Source organism: Tursiops truncatus, chromosome 17 (genome assembly GCF_011762595.2).
Source record: "Tursiops truncatus isolate mTurTru1 chromosome 17, mTurTru1.mat.Y, whole genome shotgun sequence".
Classification (NCBI taxonomy): domain Eukaryota; kingdom Metazoa; phylum Chordata; class Mammalia; order Artiodactyla; family Delphinidae; genus Tursiops; species Tursiops truncatus.
This window is the reverse complement of record NC_047050.1, coordinates 43,099,058-43,118,017: the sequence shown is the minus strand read 5'-3', so window position 1 is coordinate 43,118,017 and position 18,960 is coordinate 43,099,058. Positions and strand designations below refer to the sequence as shown.

Here is an 18,960-nt window from a genome sequence, read left to right as displayed (position 1 = left end):
CATCCACAGGCATGGTATATCTTTCCATTTATTTGTTCATCTTTAATTTCTTTCATCAATATCTTATAGTTTTCAGAGTACAGGTCTTTCACCTCCTTAGTTAAATTTATTCCTATGTATTTTATTCTTTTTGATGCTGTTGTAAATGTGATTGTTTTCTTAATTTTTCTTTCTGGTAGTTCATTATTAGAGTATAGAAATGCAACATATTTCTGTATATTAATTTTGTACCCTGCAACTTTACTGAATTTATTTGTTCTAATAATTTTTGGCAGAGTCTTTAGGGTATTCTGTATATAGTATCATGTCATCTGCAAATAGTGACCGTTTTACTTCTTTTTTTCCAGTTTTTGTGTCTTTTATTTCTTTTTCTTGTCTGGTTGCTGTCACTAGGAGTTCCAATATTATGTTGAATAAAAGTGGCAAGAGTGAGTATCCTTGTCTTGTTCCTGATCTTAGAGGAAGAATTTTCACCATTGAGTATGATGTTAGCTGTGGGTTTGTCACATGGCCTTTATTATGTTAAGGTATGTTCCCTCTGTGCCCACTTTGTTGAGAGTTGGTTTTTTTTAATGGTAAATCGATGTTGAATTTTGTCAAATGCTTTTTCTGCATCTATTGAGATGATCATATGATTTTTATTCATTTGTTAATATGGTATATCATATTGATTTGTCAATATTGAACCATCCTTACATCCCTGGGATAAATCCCACTTGATCTGATTTATGATTCTTTTAATGTGTTATTGAATTCACCCTCTGTGTTTTATTGGGGATTTTTGCATCTTTGTTCATCAGGTATATTGGCCTGTAATTTTCTTTTTCTTTTCTTTTTTTTTTGTAGTGTCTTTGATTTTGGTATCAGGGTAATGCTGGCCTTGTTGGATGAGTTTGGAAGTGTTCCTTCCTCTTCAATTTTTTGGAATAGTTTGAGGATAGGTGTTAACTCTTTTTAAAATGTTTGGTAGAATTCCCCTGTGAAGGCTTCTGGTCTTTGACTTTTGTTTGTTGGGAGGTGTTTTTTTTTTTATTATTGCTAATTCAATTTCATTATTGGTAATTTGTCTGTTAAGATTTTCTATTTCTTCATGATTGAGTCTTAGAAGATTGTATATTTTTAGGAATTTATCCATCTCTTCTAGGTTGTCCAGCTTATTGACAAATAATTGTACTAGTCTCTTATGATTCTTTGTATTTCTGTGATATTTGTTGTAACTTCTCTTTCATTTCTGATTTTATTTATTTGGGATCTCTCTTATTTCTTGATGAGTCTGGGTAAAGTTTAGCAATTTTGTTTATCTTTTCAAAGAACTAGCTCTTCATTGATCTTTTCTTTTTTTAAGTCTCTATTTCATGTATTCCTGCTCTGATATTTATTATTTTCTTCTTTGTACTAACTTTGGGCTTCGTTTTTCTTCTTTTTCTAGTTCCTTTAGCTGTAAAGATACATTGCTTATTTAAGATTTTTCTTATTTCTTGAGGAAGGCCTGTATCACCATGAACTTCCCTCTTAGAACTGCTTTTGCTATGTCCCATCCCATAGACTTTGGAAAGTTGTGTTTTCATTTTCATTTGTTTCAAGGTATTTTTTATTTCCTCTTTGATTTCTTCACTGATCCACTGGTGGTTTAGTAGCATGTTATTTGGTCCCTCCATGTTTGTGTCTTTTCCAGTTTTCTTCTTGTACTTGATGTCTAGTTTCATACCATTGTGGTCAGAAAAGATGATTGATGTGATTTCAGTCTTCTTAAATTTATTGAGAATTGTTTTGTGGCCTAACGTGAGCTATCCTGAGTAATGTTCCATGTGTACTTGAAAAAAAATGTGTATTATGAAATTTTTGGGTGGAATGTTCTGTATCTGTCTGTTAGGTGTATCAGGTCTACTGTGTCATTTAAAGCCGATGTTTTCTTACTGATTTTCTGTCTGGATGATCTGTCTGTTCATGTATGTTGGGCACTAAATTCCCCTACTATTATTGTGTTACTGTCTATTTCTCCTTTTGTGTGTGTTAATATTTGCTTTATATACTTAGACGCTCCTATGTTGGTGCTTAAATATTTATGAATGTTATATCCTTTTCTTGGATTGACCCTTTTTATCATTATGTAATGCCTTCCTTTGTCTTTTGTTGCAGTGTTTGTTTTAAAGTCTATTTTAGGCATGTGCAGTCAGTAAGAGGTGGGCAGAGGATGCAGGAGATGTGTGTGGCTGTGTTTCGCAGGCCCAGAAGGGGAACTGCATGCTTGAGGTGACCAGGGACTGAGCATTTCAGATGTGCTTGGTAAACCTGGTGCATCACCATGCTGGCCACAAGACTTGTGTGTCTCCAGACACTACCTTCCAGGGTTTTCCGCCAAGGTTTCACCAGGGCCTCCCCTGTTGTGAAGAATTCCATCACAAAGAATCAGTGGCTCTTAACACCCAGCAGGGAATATGCCACCAAGACAAGAATTGGAATTCGGCATGGGAAAACCAGCCAAGAACTCAAGGAGACAGCTTTGGAACAATCATTGGAAAAAATATTTTAAATTGATCAGATGGAAAGATTGTTTATTGCTGCAGTTGCTCTTGGAGCTTTGTGCTACTATGGCTTGGGAATGCCAATGTCTAATGAGATTGGAGCTATTGAAAAAGCTGTAATTTGGCCTCAGTATGTGAAGGATAGAATGCATTCCATCTATATGTACTTAGCAGGAAGTATTGGCATAACAGCTTTGTCTTCCCTGGCTATGAGCAGAACTCCTGCTCTCATGAACTTCATGATGAGAGGCTGTTGGGTGACAGCTGGTGCAACCTTTGCATGCATGATTGAAGCTGGAATGCTGGTACGGAGCCCAGGCCCAAAGCCTCTTGCTTGGTTACTACATTCTGGTGTGATGGGTGCAGTGGTGGCTCTTCTGATGATGTTAGGGGGGCCTCTTCTTGTCAGAGCTGTATGGTACACGGCTGGCATTGTGGGAGGCCTCTCCACCATGGCTATGTGTGTGCCCAGTGAGAAGTTTGTGAACGTGGGAGCACCCCTGGGTGTGGGCCAGGGTGTTGTCTTTGTGTCCTCACTAGGATCTGTGTTTCTTCCACCTACCACTGTGGCTGGTGCCACTCTGTACCCAGTGGCAATTTATGGTGGATTAGTTCTTTTCAGCACGTTTCTCCTGTATGACACACAGAAAGTAATCAGGCATGCAGAAGTAGTACCAGCATATGGAGTTAAAAAATATGATCCCATCAATTCGATGTTGGGAATCTACATGGACATTTTAAACATATTTATGCAAGTTGCCAGTATTCTAGCAACTGGAGGCAACAGAAAGAAGTGAAGTGACTCAGCTTCTGACTTCCTTAATACATCAGATATCTGGCTTGTCTAATAGGGGCAGATATTCTTTAAATAGTTTGTGCAAGCAGCTTTCATGGAAGTTTAGAAGATAAGAACTTGTCAACATGTTTCAAATGTTCCAGTAATGTGATGCTTCAGGTCTGCTTTTTCTTCTGGAGAATAAACTCAGTAGTTCTCTTCCAAATAGCACACACATTTTCAATTCTCATGTTTGAGTAATTCTAAAATGTTCTAATGAATGTGAAAACCAAGTTCTGTGCTGCAGGAATTTAAGTATTTTATCTATTATTAAATTTATTTGGTTAAGTGAAATTTAGCAAACTGTGTACCTGCATCTTTCATTTGGAATGTGGAATATTAACAAGTAATGTCATAAGCGATATAGGGGTTTGGTAAAGGGACCAGAGAGAAGTAAAGGGACACCTGCAGTCTTTCTCTGTATACTTAGAACTTAACAGTCGTGTAATTGTGGTGAGCCAGTGAAGGGGTCTGGATGTTTGGAAACAAGTCATGGCTGTACATCTGCTGAACTTGTCAGAAGTGTTGAGCAGAAAACAAAGGCATAGGCGATTCTCCAGGCTCTCCTTACAGTATAGATGTGATCATATTTGGCTTTTCATTGTTTGACACTGTCAGGAGAGTCCACAGTGCTAATCATGTGGAGAATTCCTGTTATATATATTATGTGTGTGTGTAAGCCTTACTTTTGAGTTGTCTAGAACAAAATATCCTTAAAACATTCAGGAAAAAATATCAAAGCATGAAAATTGTTGCATTTTTAAGTATACAAACAACATGTGCATAATTGCTGAATTTTTTGCAAATTTATTGAAATGTTTAAAGGAATACATGCTTGCCTTTCTCATCTCTTCCGGCTTTAAAGCTTTTATCAGAGAAGCCTGTTTGTGGTTTACACTTGAGACTATGAAAGCAGTTTTTCCCCTCAGATTTGGTTTCTTGCATTCCCTCTCAGAGGAATCACTAAAAAAAGGAAGGCAAAGCAAGGCTTCTTTCATGAACCGTATCAATCAAAAATGTAATGGAGGAAATGCTTCATTAGAGTTTCCCCTAGCAGAATTTTTCTTCTCTCCTCCACAGACCATTATTTAACTCTCTTGTGCCATTTGTAAATTTTTTGATACTGAAGAGTTATTTTTGGACATTCTTATGAATAAGTGTATGATTATTGAGATAGTTGGTGTTTTGACAAATATTTGTTACAGTAATCCATAAATAACTATTCTAACCACTTCAAGTTACATAGGATGCTTATTTCTGAAATAATAAAGGTTCTGGCCAGATTAAAAAAAATAAAGTCTATTTTATCTGATATGAGTATTGTTATCCCAGCTTTCTTTTGGTTTCCATTTGTATGGAATATCTTTTCCATCCTTTAACTTTCCGTCTGTGTGTGTCTTTAGATCTGAAGTGAATCTCCTGTAGGCAGCATATAGATGGGTCTTGTTTTCTTATCCATTCAGCCACCCGATGTCTTTTGATTGGAGCATGTAGTCTATTTACATTTAAAGTCATTATTGATAGGTATGTACTTATTAATTTTTTTCTGGTTCTTTTTGTAGTTCTTGTTTGTTCCTTTCTTCTCTCTTGCTCTCTTCCTTTGTGACTTGATGGCTTTCTTTGATGTTATGCTTGGGTTCTTTTATCTTTATTTTTTGTGTATTTATCATAGGTTTTCGTTTGTGATTCCCATGAGGTTCATGAATATAACCTATATATACATGGCAATTTATTTTAAGTGATAGTTGCTTAAGTTCAAATGCATTCTAAAAGCATCATTGGGCTTCCCTGGTGGCACAGTGGTTGAGAGTCCGCCTGCTGATGCAGGGGACACGGGTTCGTGCCCCGGTCCAGGAAGATCCCACATGCCACAGAGCGGTTGGGCCCATGAGCCATGGCCGCTGAGCCTGAGTGTCTGGAGCCTGTGCTCCGCAATGGGAGAGGCCACAACAGTGAGAGGCCCACGTACCACAAAAAAAATAAATAAATAAAAATAAAATAAAAACATCATATTGTTACTACTCCCCCATGTTTTATGTTTTTGACATCATATTTTATACCTTTTAATTTTATTGTAGTTATAGTTGATTTTACTACTTTGGTCTTTTAGGCATCATACTAGCTTTTTAAGTAGCTGATATTGCCTTTACTATATACAATTTTTGCCTTTACTGGTGTAATTTTTTTCTTTCAAATATTTTATCTCTATTTATGGCCTTTTCTTTTCCACTTAAAGAAGATCCTTTAACATTTCTCATAAGGGTGGTTTAGAAGTGATGAACTCCTTTATCTTTTGCTTCTCTTAGAAACTCTTTATCTCTCCTTTAATTCTGAATGATAATCTTGCCAAGTAGAGCATTCGTGGTTGTAAGTTTTTATTTTTCAGCCCTTTAATATATGATGCTACTCTCTTCTGGCCTGAAAAGGTACTGCTGAAAAATAAGCTTGTAGTCTTATGGAAGTTCCCTCGTATGTGACTAGTTATTTTTCTCTTGCTGCCTTTAAAATTCTTCCGTTATCTTTAATTTTGCCGTTTTAATTATGGTATGTTTTGGTGTGGATCTCTTTGGGTTCATCTTCTTTGGGACTCTGTGTGCTTCCTGGTTCTCAATATCTATGTCCTTCTCCAGGTTAGGGAAGTTTTCAGCCATTATTTCTTCAAGTAAGCTTTTGCCCCTTTCTCTCTCTCTCTTCCTTCTGAGTCATCTACAAATTTTAGTATGCCTGATGTTGTCTCAGAGGTCCCATAAACTATCCTCATTTTTTTAAAAAAACTTTTTCTCTTCTGATTGGGTGATATCCACTTTTCTGTCTTCCAGATCGCTGATCTCTTCTTCCATATCATCTATTTTGCTATCAATCCCCTCTAGTGTATTTTTCATTTCAGTTATTGTATACTTCAGCTCTGATTGGTTCTTTCTTATATTTTCTGACTCTGTTGAAGTTCTCAGTGTGTTTCTCCTTTCTTCTCCCAAGTTCAGTGAGCACCTTTATTATTATTACTTTGAACTATTTACAAGGTACCTTTCTTATCTCCATTTTGTTAAGCTTTTTTTTTTTCCTGAAGTTTTAGCTTGTTCTCTTTTTTTGGAACATATTCCTCTGTCTCCTCTGTTTGACTTTCTGTATTTTTTTAATTTAATTTTATTTATTTTTTTATACAGCAGGTTCTTATTAGTCATCAATTTTATACACATCAGTGTGTACATGTCAATCCCAATCATCCAATTCAGCACACCACCACCACCACCCCCTGCCACTTTCCCCCATTGGTTTCCATACGTTTGTTCTCTACATCTGTGTCTCAGTTTCTGCCCTGCAAACCGGTTCATCTGTACCATTTTTCTAGGTTTCACATATATACCTTAATATATGATATTTGTTTTTCTCTTTCTGACTTACTTCACTCTGTACGACAGTCTCTAGATCCATCCCTGTCTCAACAAATGACCCAATTTTGTTCCTTTTTATGGCTGAGTAATATTCCATTTTATATATGTACCACATCTTCTTTATCCATTCGTCTGTCGATGGGCATTTAGGTTGCTTCCATGACCTGCCTATTGTAAATGGTGCTACAATGAACATTGGGGTGCATGTGTATTTTTTGAATTATGGTTTTCTCTGGGTTTATGCCCAGTAGTGGGATTGCTGGATCATATGGTAATTCTATTTTTACTTTTTTAAGGAACCCCCATACTGTTCTCCATAGTGGCTGTATCAATTTACATTCCCACCGACAGTACAAGAGGGTTCCCTTTCTGCACACCCTATCCAGCATATGTTGTTTGTAGATTTTCTGAAGATGCCCATTCTAACTGGTGTGAGGTGGTACCTCATCGTAGTTTTGATTTCCATTTCTCCAGTAGTGATCTTGAGCAGCTTTTCATGTGCTACTTGGCCATCTGTATGTCTTCTTTTGAGAAATGTCTGTTTAGGTCTTCTGCCCATTTTTGGATTGGGTTCTTTGTTTTTTTAATATTGAGCTGCATGAGCTGTTTATATATTTTGGAGATTAATCCTTTGTCTGTTGATTTGTTTGCAGATATTTTCTCCCATTCTGAGGGTTGTCTTTTCGTCTTGTTTATGGTTTCCTTTGCTGTGCTAGAGCTTTGAAGTTTCATTAGGTCCCATTTATCTTTGTTTTTATTTCCATTACTTTAGGAGGTAGATCAAAAAAGGTCTTGCTGTGATTCATGTCAAAGAGTGTTCTTCCTATGTTTTTCTCTAAGAGTTTTATAGTGTCCGGTCTTACATTTAGGGCTCTAATACATTTTGAGTTTATTTTTGTGTATGGTGTGAGGGAGTGTTCTAATTTCATTCTTTTACATGTAGCTGTCCAGTTTTCCCAGCACCATTTATTGAAGAGACTGTCTTTTCTCCATTGTATATCCTTGCCTCCTTTGTCATAGACTAGTCGACCATAGGTGTGTGGGTTTATCTGTGGCCTTTCTATCTTCTTCCATTCATCTATGTTTCTGTTTTTGTGCCAGTACCATATTGTCTTGATTACTGTAGCTTTGTAGTATAGTCTGAAGTCAGGGAGTCTGATTCTTCCAGCTCTGTTCTTTTCTCTCAAGACTGCTTTGGCTTTTTGGGATCTTTTGTGTCTCCATACAAATTTTAAGATTTTTTGTTCTAGTTCTGTAAAAAACGCCATTGGTAATTTGATAGGGATTGCATTGAATCTGTAGATTGCGTTGGGTAGTATAGTCATTTTCACAATATTGATTCTTCCAATCCAAGAACATGGTATATCATGGTACATCTATTGGTATCATCATTAATTTCTTTCATCAGTGTCTTATAGTTTTCTGCATACAGGTCTTTTGTCTCCCTAGGTAGGTTTATTCCTAGGTATTTTATTCTTTTTGTTGCCATGGTAAATGGGAGTGTTTCCTTAATTTCTCTTTCGGATTTTTCATCATTAGTGTAAAAGAATGCAAGAGATTTCTGTGAATTAATATTGTATCCTGAAACTTTACCAAATTCATTGATTAGCTCTAGTAGTTTTCTGGTGGCATCTTTAGGATTCTCTGTGTATAGTATCATGTCATCTGCAAACAGTGACAGTTTTATTCATTCTTTTCCAATTTGTATTCCTTTTATTTCTTTTTCTTCTCTGATTGCCGTGGCTAGGACTTCCAAAACTATGTTGAATAATAGTGGTGAGAGTGGACATCCTTGTCTCGTTCCTGATATTAGAGGAAATGCTTTCAGTTTTTCACCATTGAGAATGATGTTTGCTGTGGGTTTGTTGTATATGACCTTTATTATGTTGAGGTAGGTTTCCCTATGCCCACTTTCTGGAGTTTTATCATAAATGGGTATTGAATTTTGTGAAAAGCTTTTTCTGCAAGTATTGAGATGATCATATGGTTTTTCTTCAATTTGTTAATATGGTGTATCACATTGATTGATTTGCATATATTGAAGAATCCTTGCATCCCTGGGATAAATCCCACTTGATCATGGTTTATGATCCTTTTAATGTCTTGTTGGATTCTGTTTGCTAGTATTTTGTTGAGGATTTTTGCATCTATATTCGTCAGTGATATTGGTCTGTAATTTTCTTTTTTGTAGTATCTTTGTCTGGTTTTGGTATCAGGGTGATGGTGGCCTCATAGAATGAGCTTGGGAGTGTTCTTTCCTCTGCAATTTTTTGGAATAGTTTGAGTAGGATGGGTGTTAGCTCTTCTCTAAATGTTTGATAGAATTCACCTGTGAAGCCATCTGGTTCTGGAGTTTTGTTTGTTGGAAATTTTTTTTTTTTTTTTTTTTTTGCGGTACGCGGGCTTCTCACTGCCGTGGCCTCTCCTGTTGTGGAGCACAGGCTCCGGATGCGCAGGCTCAGTGGCCAGGGCTTACGGGCCCAGTTGCTCCGTGGTATGTGGGATCTTCCCGGACCAGGGCACGAATCCGTGTCCCCTGCATTGGCAGGTGGACTCTGAACCACTGCGCCACCAGGGAAGCCCCTGCTGGAAGATTTTTAATCACAGTTTCAATTTCATTACTTGTGATTGGTCTGTTCATATTTTCTGTTTCTTCCTGGTTCAGTCTTGGAAGGTTATACCTTTCTAAGAATCTGTCCATTTCTTCCAGGTTGTCCATTTTATTGGCACAGAGTTGCTTGTAGTAGTGTCTTAGGATGCTTTGTCTTTCTGCGGTGTCTGTTGTAACTACTCCTTTTTCATTTCTGATTTTATTGATTTGAGTCCTCTCCCTCTTTTTCTTGAGGAGTCTGGCTAATGGTTTATCAATTTTGTTTATCTTCTCAAAGAACCAGCTTTTAGTTTTATTTATATTTGCTATATTGTTTTCTTTGTTTCTATTTCATTTATTTTTGCTCTATCTTTATGATTTCTTTCTTTCTGCTAACTTTGGGTTTTGTTTGTTTTGCCTTCTCTAGTTCCTTTAGGTGTAAGGTTAGATTGTTTATTTGAGATTTTTCTTGTTTCTTGAGGTAGGCTTGTATAGCTATAAACTTTTTTTTAAAGTCCCCCACGATTATTGTGTTTCTGTCGATTTCCTCTTTTATAGCTGTTAGCAGTTGCCTTATGTTGAGGTGCTTCTATGTTGGATGCATATATATTTATAATTGTTATATCATCTTCTTGGATCGATCCGCTGATCATTGTGTAGTGTCCTTCCTTGTCTCTTGTAACATTCTTTATTTTAAAGTCTATTTTTTCTGATACGAGTATTCCTACTCCAGCTTTCTCTTAATTTCCATTTGCATGGAATATCTTTTTCCATCCCCTCACTTTCAATATGTATGTGTCCCTAGGTCTGAAGTGGGTCTCTCGTGGACAGCATACATATGGGTCTTGCTTTTGTATCCATTCAGCAAGCCTGTGTCTTTTGGTTGGAGCATTTAATCCATTTATGTTTAAGGTAATTATCGATATGTATGTTCCTATGACCATTTTCCTAATTGTTTTGGGTTTGTTTTTGTAGGTCCTTTTCTTCTCCTGTGTTTCTCACTTAGAGAAGTTCCTTTAGCATTTGTTGTAGAGCTGGTTTAGTGGTGCTGAATTCTCTTAACTTTTGCTTGTCAGTAAAGCTTTTGATTTCTTCATCGAATCTGAATGAGATCCTTACCAGGTAGAGTAATCTTGCTTGTAGGTTCTTCCCTTTCATCACTTTAAATATATCATGCCACTCCCTTCTGGCTTGTAGAGTTTCTGCTGAGAAATCAGCCATTAACCTTATGGGATTTCCCTTGTATGTTATTTGTCATTTTTCCCTCGCTGCTTTCAATAATTTTTCTTTGTCTTTAATTTTTGCCAATTTGATTAGTATGTGTTTCGGTGTGTTTCTCCTTGGGTTTATCCTGTATGGGACTCTGTGCTTCCTGAACTTGGGTGGCTATTTCCTTTCCCATGTTAGGGAAGTTTTCGACTATAATCTCTTCAAATATTTTCTCTGGTCCTTTCTCTCTCTCTTCTTCTTCTGGGACCCCTATAATGCGAATGTTGTTGCATTTAATGTTGTCCCAGAGGTCTCTTAAGCTGTCTTCATTTCTTTTCATTCTTTTTTCTTTATTCTCTTACGCAGCAGTGAATTCCACCAGTCTCTCTTCCAGGTCACTTATCCGTTCTTCTGCCTTAGTTATTCTGCTATTGTTTCATTCTAGTGTAGTTTTCATTTCAGTTTTTCTACTGTTCATCTCTGTTTGTTTGTTCTTTAATTCTTCTAGGTCTTTGTTAAACATTTCTTGCATCGTCTCGATCTTTGCCTCCATTCTTTTTCTGAGGTCCTGGATCATCTTCACTATCATTATTCTGAATTCTTTTTCTGGAAGGTTGCCTATCTCCACTTCATTGAGTTGTTTTTCTGGAGCTTTATCTTGTTCCTTCATCTGGTACATAGCCCTCTGCCTTTTCTTCCTTTCTATCTTTCTGGGAATGTGGTTTTTGTTCCACAGGCTGCAGGATTGTAGTTCTTCTTGCTTTTGCTGTCTGCCCTCTGGTGGATGAGACTATCTAAGAGGCTTGTGCAAGCTTCCTGACTGGGGGGACTGGTGATAGGTAGAGCTGGGTATTGCTCTGGTGGGCAGAGCTCAGTAAAACTTTAATCTGCTTGACTGCTGATGGGTGGGGCTGGGTTCCCTCCCTGTTGTTTGTTTGGCCTAAGGCAACCCCACACTGGAACCTACCTGGGCTCTTTGGTGGGGTTAGTGGCAGACTCTGGGAGAGCTCATGCCTAGGAGTACTTCCCAGAACCTCTGCTGCCAGTTTCCTTGTCCTCACGGTGAGCCACAGCCACCCTCCACCTGTGCAGGAGACCCTCCAACACTAGCAGGTAGATCTAGTTCAGTCTCCCTTGGGGTCACTGCTCCTTCCCCTGGGTCCCGATTTGTACACTACTTTGTGTGTGCCCTCCAGAGTGGAGTGCCTGTTTCCCCCAGTCCTGTCGAAGTCCTGCAGTCAAATCCCGCTAGCCTTCAATGTCTGATTCTCTAGGTCCTGTTGCCGGACCCCCAGGTTTGGAAGCCTGACGTGAGGCTCAGAACCTCCACTCCAGTGGGTGAACTTCTGTGGGATTAGTGTTCTCCAGTCTGTGTGTCACCCACCCAGCAGTTATGAGATTTGATTTTACTGTGATTGCTCCCCTGCCCCCGTCTCATTGTGGCTTCTCCTTTGTCTTTGGATGTGGGGTATCTTTTTTGGTGAGTTCCAGTGTCTTCCTGTTGATGATTGTTCAGCAGCTAGTTGTGATTCTGGTGTTCTTGCAAGATGGAGTGAGAGCATGTCCTTCTACTCTGCCATCTTGGTTCAGTGACTTTCTGTATTTGATTCTGTGAATCAGGCCAAACAGCTACCTCTTCTGATGTTGAAGATGTGGCCTTGTGTAGGAGCATTCCTTGTGTAAAGTGCTTGTGCTAGGAAGCTTTGGAATGCCAACTGGAGCTGGAGAGGATGTGGACTGGGATGGGGGGGGTGTCCCTAGGGCATACAGCATTGGGGCTCCCTTGGTAGGATGGTTGGAGTTGGAGTAGGCCCATGCCAAGGTTTCCCCAGACGTGCCTCTCCAGGGCTGCTCTAGCAAGATAACTGTAGCTGGAGTGGGTGCAGGTTGAGTATTCCCAGGTTGCACTGCATGGGGTTGAGATATCTGATCTTGAAATTACATTGTGTGGCTCTGAGTCCCTGACGTTAAATTCTCTCAGCTTCTGAATTTTGTCTCCCTAGCATGATGTATAAGAACTTGGGTTCTGATATTGGCTCTTCAACTTACTAGACTGTGCTTTTATACAAGTCATTTTGATGAGCCTCATTTTCCTCATCTGTCAAATGATGCCTTCAATACCTACTGCTTAGGTTTGTTATGTGAATCAAATGAAAATAATAATGTGTAACAATACTGTTTTCTCTTGATTTAAAATGTCTGATGGACATTTTAAGCTAACATATATCTAATACTTAAAACATAGCTCTTCTCCAGCCTGGAAAGTCTTCAATTTTTCTTTTACTGAATTCAGATATATTTCTGTCTTTCTTGTTTAATTTCATCAAATTAAATGTATTAATAATAATAACAGTATTTATAAATATTGTTTATAAATACAAAAATAAAAATAGTAATAACAACTATGTTATAGCATTGTTTTGAATTGAAAACAAGGAAATCTATTATGGACAGTTTAGCACTGTATAAACATTTAGTTAAAAACTTTTTTCCCTAGTTGGGACAGTGATATTTATTGGTTTATTCAGTTTCTTCAGTGAACAGAAATTTTTTATTTCATGGAAGTCTTCATAACCTATTTCTTTATTGTTAAAAACTGTTTATTAGGAGCTTCTTATTTTTTTATTGAGGTACAGTTGACATAGAACATTATATTAATTTCAGGTGTACAACATAATGATTCAATATCGGTGTACAAGGAGCTTCTAACTTGAGTTATGTATTTTGACACAGCCTCTCAGAAAGATCTAAAAGGTGATCTTACTCGATATATTTGAGGTAGACTGTGATTCATTAAATATACATACTGTAAACAACAGGGCAACAATTTAAAAATATTTTAAAGAGGTATAAATCATATAATAATAGTGGAGACAAAAAGGAATAAGAAAGTACTCAAACCAAAAACAGGCAGAAAATGAGGAAAAAAGAAATAAAGGATATACGGAACAAGCAGAAAACAAGATGGTAGATTTTGAGCAAACCACATCAGTAATTAGCAGCACCTTAATCATATACATAAATAATTACATTAAATTTAAATGGCTTACACACCCCAATTAAGAGTCAGAGTCAGATGGGTTAAAAAAAAGACCCACCACTATTTTCTGTCTATAAGAACATCACCTTAAATATAATACAAAATTTTGTTGTAAGTAAAATTTTGAATGCAAAAAGCTATACCATACAATTACTAATTGAAAGAAAGCTGGATTAACTGTATTAATATCAGAGTAGACTTCAGAAGAAGGCATCTTGCTATGGATATAAAGAGACATCACATAGTGATAAAGGGATCAATTCACCAAGAAAGCATAACAACCCATAATTATGCACCTTACAAAAGACCTTCAGAATACATGAAATAAAAGCTGATAGCACTGGAAAGAGAAATAGACAATCCATAGTTATAGTTAAAGACTTAAACACTGTTCTCCCAGTAATCCAATAAAAAAAAGACAGAAGATCAGTAAGGATATAGGAAATCTGAACAACACTAGGAATCCAGTCAATCTAATTGATGTTTCTAGAATAATTCACCTCACAACTGCAGAGTACACAGTCTTTTTCAAGTACACTTGGAATATTTACCAAAATAGACCAATTCTGGGCTGTAATACAAATTTCAACAAATTTGAAAGATTTGAAACCGTGCAAAATGAGTTCTCTGACCATAACAAAATTAAACTATAAGTCAGTAACAGAAAGACACCTGAAAAATCCCCAAATATGTAATTAAACAACAGACTTCTAAACAGCCTATAGCTCAAAGAGTAAGTCCCAAGGGAAGTTAGAAATTATGGGGAATTGAATAAAAATTAAAATGCAACATAAAATTTGTGCGATGCAACTAAATAATTCTTTAGAGATAAATTTATAGCATTAAGTGCTTATGTTAGAAAAGACTAAAGATCGCAAATCAATGATCTAAGCTTCTACCTTAGGAAACCAGAAATAGAAAATTAAGCCCAAATTAAATAAATAAATGACATAATCAGTTAAATGGAAAACAGAAAGACAAGAGAGAAAATCAATGAAAATAAAGGCTAGTTCTCTGAAAAAAAATCAATGAAATTGATAAACTTTTAGCCAGAATGATGAGGAAAAAATATGAGAAGAAATAACTGATCAGTATCACAAATGAAAGAGGGGACAGCAGTATGGATACTACAGACATTCAAAGAAGATAAGAGAATACAAACAGCTTTATGTCCATAAACTCAGTAATTAAATGAAATAGACATATTCCTTGAAAGATATAAATTACCAGTGCTAACTCAAAAGGATATATGTAATCTGAATAGTTCTAAATCTATTAAAGAAATTGGATTCATAGTTTAAAATCTTCCTACATCATACTTAATGGTGAGAAACCCAAGTTTTCTCACTAAGATCAGATACAAGGCAAGGATGTCTCCTCCCACCAATCCCTTTCAACATTGTAATGGAAGTCCTTGCTAATGCAATAAGGCAAGAAAAGGAAATACAAGTTATACAGATTGAGAAGAAAGGCATAAAAATGTCTTTGTTCACAGATGACATGATCATCTATATAGAAAATCTGAAAGAATAAACAAAAAAACTCCTGGAACTAATAAGCAATTATAGCAACATTGCAGGATACGAGGTTAACATACAAATGACAATTGCTTTCCTATATACTAACAATGAACAAGTGGAATTTGAAAATAAAACCACAATACCATTTATAATAATAATAACATTTACCATAATAATAAACATAATACCACTAGCATCCCCCCAAATGAAATACTTAGGTATAAATCTAACAAAATATGTACAAGATCTATATGAGGAAAACTATAAAACTCTGATGAATGAAATTAAGGAACCAAATAGAGATATTCTATGTTCCTGGATTGAAAGACTTGATATTGTCAAGATATCAGTTTTTCCCAACTTGATTTATAGATTCAATGCAATCTCAATTAAAATCCCAGCAAATTTTTTAATGGATATTAACAAACTGATTCTAAATTTTTTGTAGGGAGCCAAAAGAGTTGGAGGACTGATGCTAACCCAACTTCAAGACTTACTGTAAAGTTACACTAACCAATACAGTGTGGTATCAGTGAAAGAAAACACAAATAGATCAATGGAACAGAATAGAGAGCCCCAAAATAGACTCCCATAAATATAGTCAACTGATCTTTGACAAAGGAGCAAAGTTAATACAGTGGAGCAAAACAGTCTTTTTGTTTTTAAGTGAAAGCAGGCTTATTTCAAAAAACACTCCTTTCAACAAATGGTGCAGCAACAACTGGACATCCAGTGCAAAAGAAATGAATCTAGACACAGACTTGACACCCTTCACAGAAATTAACTCAAAAGTAGATCATAGTCCTAAATGCAAAACACAAAACTATAAAACTGCTAGATGATAATACAGCAGAAAACCTAGATAACCTTTGGTAAGGTGACTTTTTAGATACAATATCAGAGACATGATCCATGAAAGAAATCATTGTTAAGCTGAATTTCATTAAATTTAAAAATTTCTGCTCTGCATAAGACATTATTATCAAGAGAATTAAAAGACTAGCCAAAGACTTGAAGAAAATATTAGCAAAAGACACATCTGATAGAGGACTGTTATCCAAACAATAAGAAAACAAACAACTTGATTTTAAAATGGGCCAAAGAAGATATAGAAATGGCAAGTAAGTATATAAAAGGTGGTCCACATTATATGTCATCAGGAAAATGCAAATTAAAACAACAGTAAGATACTAGTACACACCTATTAGAATGGCCAAAATCCAGAACACTGACAACACCAAATGTTAATGAAGATGTGGAGCAACAGGAAATCACATACATTGCTGGTGGAAATGCAAAAGTGGTACAGCCACTTTGGAGGACATTTTGATGGTTTCTTATAAAACTAACATACTCTTAGCATACATTTCAGCAATCATACTCCCTGGTTATTTACCCAAAGGAGTTGAAAATATATGCCCACACAGAAACCTGCATATGGATGTTTATAGTAGCTTTATTCATAATTGTCAAAACTTGGAAGCAAGTAAGATGCCCTTCATTAGATGAGTGGATAACTAAACTGTGTACATCCAGACAATGGGATATTATAGAGTGGTAAGAAGAAATGAGCTTTCAATCCACAAAAAATACATGGAGGGACCTTAAATACATATTTCCATGTGAAAGAAGCCAATTTGACAAAGGCTACATACTGTATGATTCCAACTATATAATATTCTGGAAAAGGCACATCTATGTAGACAATGAAAAGATTAGTGGTTTTGTACAAACTGGATAACTGATAAGAACCTGCTGTATAAAAAAATAAATAAAATTCAAAAAAATACAGAATAAAATCAAGCACATAAGAATATTAAAAAAAAAAAGATTAGTGATTACTAGGGGTTCCAGGGGCCAGAGGTGAATAGGCAGAGCATAGAGGACTTTTAGGGTAGTGAAAATACTCTGTATGATATTACACTGATGGATATATGTCATTATACATTTGTCCAAACCCATAGAACATACAACACCAAGAGTGAACCCTAAGGTAAACAATGGATTTGGGGTGATTATGATGTGTCCGTGTAGGTTCATTCTTGGTAAAAAATGTACCATTCTGTGAGTGATGTTCATAAAGGGGGAGGCTATGCATGTGTGGATGCAGGAGATATATAGGAAATCTTTATCTTCTCAGTTTTGTTGTAAACCTAAAACTGCTCCAAAAAAATAAGTCTTGAGGGAAGAAGATTTCCACAAAGAAAACTCTAGGTCCAGATGACTTCACTGGTGAATTCTGTCAAACCTTTAAAGATGAAGTAATACTAAATTTATGAAAACTCTTCCAAAAAAAAAAAAAGAAGAGGGATCAATTTCCAACTCATTCCAGCATTATCCTTATACCAGCACTAGATAAAGAAATTTCAAAGAAAAGAAGAGCTTACAAACTAATATCCCTCATGAACATAGGCACAAAAAAGTTCAAAAACAGCAAACTGAATCTAGCAATGCAAAAAATACTAATAATGAAGCATATTTTAGAAGAAAACACAAATGTAAATCTTCATGACCTTATATAGGCATTGGTATTTTAGATATCACACCAAAAGCATAAACAACAAAAGAAAAAAACAGATAAATAAAAATATAAAACTTTTATGGTCTAAAGAAAGTGAAAAGAAAACCCACAGAATGGGAGAAAATATTTGCCAATCATATATCTGATAAGGACTGTGTATCTAGACTGTGTAAAGAGCTCTTACAACTCAACAATAAAAGGACTACCCAATTTAAAAATGGACAAAGGATCTGAATAGGTATTTCTCCAAAGAAGATGTAAAAATGACCAATACACATATGAAAAGATGCTCAACATCTTTAGTCATAAGAGAAGTGCGTTCAACATTGGAAGGTGAGGTGGAGGAGTTGGAATGAATGGAGAGTGATTGCTAATGGGTATGGGTTTTTTGGAGAGGGTGATGAAAATGTTCTAAATTTGTGGTGATGGTTTCTGAATATACTAAAATCATTGGCTTATACTTTAAATGGATGAGTTGTGTGAAACATAAGCTATATCTCAAAGCTGTTATTAAAAAAAAGTGTTCGCACATACACACATCACGATGAACTATTTCTACTCACCTATTATGATGTACAAAATAAACAACAAATAAATATTGACAATACAAAATGCTAGCCAGGATGCAGAGCATCTAGAACTCTTACATTGTTGATGCAAATTACATTTGGGAAAACAGTTTGGCAGTTCTTCCTAAGTTAAACACATACCATACTACCTATCTATCTTATTCCTATATATTACCCCAAGAGAAATAGACAGTTATGTTCACATAAAAACCTGTATGTGAGGGATTCCCCTGGTGGCACAGTGGTTAAGAATCCGCCTGCCAATGCAGGGGACACAGGTTCGAGCCCTGGTCCGGGAAGATCCCACATGCCGCGGAGCAACTAAGCCTGTGCGCCACAACTACGGAACCTGAGCTCTAGAGCCTGCGAGCCACAACTACTGAGCCCATGTGCCACAACTACTAAAGCCTGGGCGCCTAGAGCCCGTGCTCCGGAACAAGAGAAGCCACTGCAGTGAGAAGTCCGCACACCGCGATGAAGAGTAGCCCCCACTCACCGCAACAAAGACCCATCGCAGCCAAAAATAAATAAATTAATTAATTAAAAACAAAAACCTGTATGTGAATGTCTCTAGTTGTTTTATTATAATCACCAAAAGCTAGAAACAACCCAAATTTCCTTACTGGGAATGGATAAATAAAATGTGGTTCATCAGTACAGTGGAGTACTACTCAGCAATGAAGAGGAATGGACTAGTGATCCATGGAAGAACATAGATCAATCTCACATGCATTATGCTAAATGAAAGAAGCCAGAGTC

General features: G+C 36.4%; 1 protein-coding gene and 1 pseudogene across 1 annotated transcript in view; both read left to right on the top strand.

Annotated features, from left to right (window-relative positions):
- RGS22 (regulator of G protein signaling 22) overlaps positions 1–18,960 on the top strand; it is a 181,304-nt gene that overhangs the window by 26,577 nt on the left and 135,767 nt on the right. The window lies entirely within an intron of this gene.
- LOC101332825 (growth hormone-inducible transmembrane protein pseudogene) lies at positions 2,261–3,322 on the top strand (annotated as a pseudogene).